Source organism: Marmota flaviventris, chromosome 6, assembly GCF_047511675.1.
Source record: "Marmota flaviventris isolate mMarFla1 chromosome 6, mMarFla1.hap1, whole genome shotgun sequence".
NCBI lineage: Eukaryota > Metazoa > Chordata > Mammalia > Rodentia > Sciuridae > Marmota > Marmota flaviventris.
Window position 1 is genome coordinate 152,052,546 of NC_092503.1, and position 7,856 is coordinate 152,060,401.

The window sequence follows — 7,856 nt, forward strand, 5'->3', positions numbered from 1 at the left end:
GTTCTTAGTTCCTAATTCCTCTGAATTATTCCATATTAATAGATATTTTTATACACTCCCAAGAAAGCTGCCACTTCTAGGTTTTATCTTCCTATGCTCCTCTCAATTCCACCAAAGCAAAACCAAGCTTTAAAACTCTCAGACAAAGGCTTTGAAAGAGTCCACTGAAGATTTAGAGAGATGGCACATGGGGCTTGCTCAAATCCACCCTGCAAACCACTTCAAGTTGAATGAGAGGCACTCAGTCACACACTTGGTCACATCAGTCTGCTCACTTTGGTCACATCACACCTGTCACACCCAACCTCCCCACGCCCAGCTCATCACAGCCCCCCCCCCCCATGGCTTTCCTGATGTCTGTCATCCTCCCACGTTCTGCACCACTACTCTCCCTCAAAGCTCCAGATTCCTCTCGTCATATGAGCAATCCAGACCTGGCTAGCACCTGTCCCCACATTCATCTCTATAAACTCCTGTGGGATCAGCAGGATAAAGGACCCTCCGTATGGTTCTTCTCCTTCACAGAGGTACCTGGGACAATGCATTTTCTCTTCCACTCCAAACAGAAGGACAGAGCCTAATCTCTCCTCCACCTTCCCATCTTTATCCTCACCTCACCTGCTATGAGATGCATTCACCTCCTTGAAGCCAGAAGGCCACCCTTTTCTGTGGCTTCCCACCAAAAGGCACGGTTCCTCTGATCCTGCTCAGGCCCAAGGTGTGGCCATACGATGTTCCAGATGACCACTTCCAGAGGCAGCACATGGGGTACTTTTGCCAAGTCCTCCTAACAGGTGCTGGCAGGAGTTGTTGGCATAACCCATCACAAGGAGCTCTGCTGGGAACTGCAAAGTGCCCTCTTTCCTCCTGCATCCTAGGGATGGACTCCTTGGTGGTCTCTTTAACCTTGAAAATGGAGATATAATAAGAGAAGAAATCTCTCCATTTAGCTAACCAAACCACCATTGAAGCAAAGATCCATTCATCACAGGGGAATAAGTACTGGGAGGACTTGTTAGTGAATGCATAGTATGTATTAGAAAGGGAACCATAGCTCTACATACAGAAAATAAATGTTTTAAAAATGAATGTACAAAAAGATTTAAGTGTCTATTCAAGATTAGCCTGGTTTGTCTTTGACTAGCCATTGATTCTGAAGAAGGAAGAAGGAAGAAAATGGTTTAAGTGTGTTTTTCAAATTGGTTTAAATGGATGATCACTGATGTTTCAATTAAAAAAAACTATCATGCTATTCTGATAATGTCAAGCAATTACTTTCAAAATATTTTATACCTGTCATTTATTATTTCTGGGAATCTATTCTATTTATTCCTCTCTTTTTAAATTAAGTGACTATTTTTATGCATTGAGAACAAAGATGCTCACACAATGCTGTGGTGACTATGAGAAGTAGGTGAAGTGTTCAAAGGCAGGGTATGGAGGTAGGGTGGTGAATGCAGGGCTTTTGCAATTAGCATTAGAAATCAGAGGTGGTCCTTGCAGTCCACACAGCCAGATGGATAATTGAGAATGAGTTGCAAATTTGCAACTGTGACACTAGCAAACCAGAAATCAGAAGAGAAATTCAGACTAGAGGAGAAATGCTCTAAGTGTATTTAACTTCTCTGCTTTGGCAGCTAGATGAATGTTTATATCTTTCCCCTTGTGGTCAGCAGTTGATAATGTGAAGACCATCTAGTGGCATTCAGCAGAGTGAACTCCAGTCTATAGAAGAGATTAAAGCAAGATGATCAGCTAGGAAAATAATTGAAGAAGGTGTGCAGAACCCAGGTTCTAAGAGGAGCGCTGTCACCCACTCGCTGGTAGACCTCAGGTCATAGTCACCCAGCCCTATCCACCCATTCTTTCTTAAGTTCACTCAGTAGCTCTTAAAATTCTTATTACTATGTGCTAAAACATTGATGAATTCTGGATGCAGGAATCAATTGGAAATGACCAGCAGCCTCAAATAGCTCCTAGCACAGAAGGAGAGACAGATAGCAGAGATGTATATTGCATGACTGAATGTCCTTAGCTTCAGCACCACCTACCAGGTGTTGTAGCAGAGAGGGAATCAAATTCTTGCTTCATATTCCTCTCTATCAAAGGAAATGTCACCAGAATCCACCAGCCTTTCCATCTCAGTGCAAATACCCTGTTGAGCAAATGAACTGGGAGAGCTGTAAAGGTCTATCTATCCAGGCTGTGTGCTGGGAAGAGCAGAATCTCCAACTTCATTCTTAGACTTGTGTCCGGCAGGCGCCAAGTCACAGTGCAAGAACCCATGAACTCTTCAAGAGTCTATGAAAATGATGGCACCCTGGGGGAGGGCGGGGAACTATTAGCTGAAAATCTCAAACAGAAATCATAAAATATCAATAATCATAGTCGTTTTTGCTCTAAAGCCACAAAGGCATTTCAATTTTTAATTGTAACTCAATATATATGGTAATCTATAACTTAAGTTTGAAGAAAACTGTTTATTTTAACGTGTTTATTATAACGCACTTGAAAGAATGTGAACTGGGTCCTTCCAGTAAGAATGCTCAGCACTCACATGTGACCTCGAACAGTCCTATAAGGGTAGACATGGGTTCCAATTCTGCTCAAGCCACATATCTATTGGGGGCTTGAGAAACTGTCTTCAATGTATACAATTTTAGTTTAGATTTCTACAAGTGGGAATATTAATACTTACTGAGTAACTCTTAATCAAAATACTTGGGACTAAAATGTTTTAGATTTCACATTTGTTTTCAGGTTTGGGGAAATTTGCATACAGATAGTGAGATATTCTGGAGATTGGAACAAAGTCTAAATGTGAACTCCATTGATGTTTCATATATACCTCCCTCGGATACAGAGTCTGAAGATAATTTCACAAAAAACTTTTAATGAGGCTGCATTTTTACTGCATTCTGTCCTATGAGGTTGGGTGTGGGTTTTTCCATTGGTAGTGACATCATGTCAATATTCAAACGTGTCAGATTTTAGAGCATTTCAGATCTTCACATTATGGATTTTCAGTCTATACTCAACCTAATTTAATAAGGCACAATTTATTCTATGAAAGTTGCCTAGCATAATGCCTGCCCACCTTAGCTGTTCAATAACTGCTATTGTTTTTGTATTTCCCCCCATGTACAGGAGGCGCTGCTGTTGATGTGTTTCTGAACATACATGAATGCATGGCTAAAGATGCTTGGAATTTCTTGCAACATAATGATCTTAATGCACATTTTATTTGGTCCTTCCCTTTACACATCTCACTGTTACTATCCTCTGAACCATGAGGCTCTAAGGAAAGTGTGGACAATGGCAATCTGGAGATGGGACTTACCAAGGGGTGCTGTGCTAATACTGCAAAAGGGTCCACCTACCCAGGAAGGTGCTATCTCAAGAGACTCTCTTCAGAGAATTCTCCCCCAAGCTTCTTCCTTCCTTCTGCAACCTATCTTATAAGGTCAGGTGTGAATTTTTCCATTGGTAGTGACATCAAGTCAATATTCAGAAAGCACCAGATTTAGGTGCAATTATAGTACAGATGAGTAAAATATTCACAGGTCGGCCTGCATTTCTCTCCCTTCTCTACTGCTTGTCATTTGTGTTTCAAACCTTGTATTCTTGCCTGTAGCCCCAAATGCATTCTTCTATTATTCTTAAAGTTTTTCTACGTGTGTTTTCTTCTACAAACTATTAACCGCTGTCAGCAGACATCTTCCTCCACACTTTCTGTTCCTAGGTTCTGGTTATGAGTCTCATTTCATGGAGAAGGAGGCTCAAGTTGAGGAGCATTTAGTGAGTTTCCCAAGGTCACTGATTTGACACAGGAGCAGAAACAGAAGACTGTTCTCCAGCACTCTAATCCAGTGTTCTTTCCCCAAACCAAAGCATCCTCTCACTCTGTACCTCCTCTTCCAGGCTTTCTAAACAATTGCTTGGTAATTTCTGATAAAGACAAGAAAGCTGATCTCTGAGGATGTGGCCAAAGTTACTCCAGGAGCAATTAGTAAACTGATTAACTGCCCACAATAGTAGTGAAAATCTGAATAATCTTTTCCACACATATTTCATTTATATGTATATAAATTAAATTATGTATACATGATACTCCATTAATCTGTTGAATATATTATAAAACTTATTCATAAAAAGGAAATCATAAGAATGAAATAAAGCAACCAATGTTTTTTAAAGTTACTTACTTTTATAAATGAAGCAAAAGTTTTGCTCACCCAAAAAAGTAATATTAAGATGTTTTTAGTATAAAAAGTATGACAATATGCATTGCTATTTTTAAAGTTTTAGTTTATGTGGTCTTTTAAGAATTTGTTTTAATTAGTTATACATGGCAGTAGAATGAACTTTGATACACCATATCTAATGAAATTTTTAATTTAATACTTGTGATTTGTCATTTGAAATTCTGGTTCTAAATTCAGTTTATTCGTGTACTTGATTGTATGACCAGATAAAACCACAAATGCCACTCAACATGAATATGTAAATGCAAGCAGGAGTGCCTACTGATCCTACTGATCCTACTGATGGAGAGACCTGAAAGTCATTTTCAAGTCCATTCACGAATTATGCAACGTTTTCTGTTAAGATTCTGTTTAAAATCTCCCTCTTATCTGACCTTAGCTAATTATTCTTGCAAACTAACTAGAAGATGCTAAGACACTGCAATTTTATATTATTAACAAGTCAGCTCAGAGGTTCAGCTTTAGCTGGGATGTGTATAGAGCTTGAAGTCATCTCTCCCATCCGTTCATCAAGAGAAAGTTGAACAAATTGAAAAATCAATGGCTTTTCTGGCCCTAGGAGAAAAGTGAGGTACCAGGGTAAACCACACCCCAGAAATCTCACAACTGGGGTTGCTTGTCTGGAGCAGAAGACACTGGAACCGTGACTAGGAGAAAGATTTAAATGGTGATTCTGTTGACTTGATGGGGATGGATGTGGACTCTTTTCCCAGAGAGAAAATCACTGTGGCTCTAGTCTTGGAGGAGGCCCCAGCATTCCATGTGGCTACAGTCTTGGAGGGGCCCCAGAGGTCCACGTAGGAACCCCAACAAGTCTTCAGGGTAATGAGACAAGAAAGACCACCCCCCCCAGGGCTTGGGCAGGGCAGCCAGTGCGAAACAGGCCCAGAGCCTCTCTGTGAGAGCACCTGCTCCCGGGGAAGCAGGGGGTGCCCTGGCCTCTCCCACCTGAGGCAGGGCCGTTCTCTTCCTTCAGCTTTCCTGGCTCATCTAAGGGAGGAACAAGAGCTGAGAAACATTGGTGAAGGTCAAAGCCCAGGGACTGGAACTAGCCTATCGTGTTCATCAGACTGCAGAGCACTTCCTGCCCCCACCTACCACCACCCCAAAGGATGCTAGCGGAATCCACTGGACCACAGATGAAAGAGCAGCAGGGAGACTCAGCCTTGCAGCTCCTTCATGTGCCCCACAGCACCACGGTAAACAGGAGGCTTCAATAACAGCAATTTCTAAAGAGTGGGAAATCTGAGATTTGCCAACCAGTTCCTTCCCTGGTGAGGGCCACTTCCTGGAAGCATAACAGCTTCTCTCTGAGTCCTCACAGGGAGGAAGGGGCTCCCTTGGGCCTCTTCTATGAGGGCCCTAATCATGGGGGCAGAGCCTCGTGCTGGGTGTGGGATTCAACATACACGTCGCGTGAGAACGCAGACATTCAGACCATGTCACACAGACTTTACCTGACGGGGAGTTCTTAAGCAAGCCCACGGGGTCAAAAACACTGATGCTAGAGCAATATGAGGCCTCTCCGCCCACCCCCTAAGCTACATTCCCCCAACTAAACCCCACACTAAGGCCTAAGCACCTCTGTTCCTATTACCCCCGTATATTATGTCTGCTTTTCAACAAAAATTATAAAGTCCACTGAAAAGTGAAGAAAAACAAAAGAAATAAAACAGTCATGAACTGTTTAGAACCAGAAATGTTTCTGATATCGAAACTTTTCAGATTAGGGAATATTGACATATTCATAATGAGATATCCAGGGGATGAAGCCCAAGTCTAAACATGGACTCCACTTCTATTTCTTACACACCTCATAGGCACACACAGCCTGCAGGTGGTTTTCACAGTGTCTTCATTGGGCCTGGGTCTGACTCCAACCTGCCTCGTGCGTTGAGGTGTTCAGGTGTGGAATTTTCCACTTGTGGCAAGGACATTTCAATACTGAAAACACAGTTTCAGCACTCCTGGAGCACTCCTAGGTACGGAGATTCGAACGGGGAATGCTTAGCCTATAATAGGTCAAGAGCCCTAATGAAGACAGGATCAATAAACTCCAACCTGTGGGAGCAGATGGGTAATGGGAGCAGAGAGGAAAATCCTAAGAAAACAGAATGTTCGAGCCCCACAAACTGGAATGCATTCTCACTTAGAAGACAGGAATCCCAGGATCAAATAAGCAAACGTGGTACCATTCTCAGCCTCTCCATGATACAGAGCTCCACCTTTTCCCCAGGATATCCTCTAATACCATAAATTAACAAAGGGCACTGAAATGAAGCCCTAAGGAGAGAACCAGGACAGGTGTGGAGGTAATCAACCATGGTGCTGCCAAACCCAAATCTACACTGGGCAATGCATCTATGGAAGAAGAGCTGACTCGTGTTGTGATTCTGTTTCCCACTGTGATACTCGGGTTAAGTGTGTTCTCTGGTGATTAATAATAATGCTCTCTCTCCACTCCACCTACCAGATGCCCTGAATTGATAGCTAGAATCAAAAGCTACTGACAGTAAATCAGTATTTAAAAGGAGAGAAATGGGCCTATGTCAATTCATCTTTCATTTAATTAGAAAAGAGTTGTCTGAGATTAATATTTACCACCAAGCTACTTTACTCGACACAAGTGGGAATTGGGGCATCTTGGGTTTGACTCTTTCTCTAGTTGAGGATGACAGAACTGTAGGCTCACCCAGGGTGCGTTCCTCCTGCTTTGTATTCCAGGCCTCTTTAAACAAGGCAAGGCCACGTGACTGGCTGTGCGGTGGAGAACAGAAGTGGCAGGATCACTGTTAAACCACAGCTAGAACAGGAGGCCTGAGTTCCCATGGACTCTCACTTCCCTGTGGCGGAAGCTGTCAGCTGACCCCCTCTGCAGCCAGGAGTGGGAGACTCAGACCACCTTCCCACTCCACCCCACCTGCCCACACACATGCAGACACACTGGGTAATAAACTGCAAGCCCAGAAAACTCCTGTGTGGCTAAGTCACAACAATTTCAGAATTCACTTGTTATCATGGTGTAACTTAGTCGATCCTGAACAGAACCGAAACCTTGAGACAACTGATGCTCTTATTTTTCTTGCATTTTCTGCAGTAAGGAGGAAACTACAAATGTAGCCTACCTATTTTACAACTGTCACTCAGACTTGGTCACAGGCTAGTTAGAGAGCAAAGCCACATGTGGACTGAATACTACACCCCAGCACCTGGCACATGAGCATTATAGTTTCAATGGGTGCTATATTTAGAAAACAAATAAACACTTTTAGTTAAGAATAGAGATGGCCTATAATTTTTAAATATTGGACTAACTCCTATTAATCACAATCATAAAGTTCTTACCTAATCTAATTTGCCTCAAGGAGTTTTTTTACAAATATAAGTCTTCTATTTAAAGATTTTTTTTAGGGCAATGGCTGCATCTTTCTTTTTTTCCTTTATTTTATTTATTTATTTTTATGTGGTGCTGAGGATGGAACCCAGTGCCTCACACATGCTAGGTGAGCACTCTACCATTAAGCCACAACCCTAGCCCTTGGAGTTTATTTATGCTTTCTTCTTCCAATGAACACTCAGACTCACTAGCTA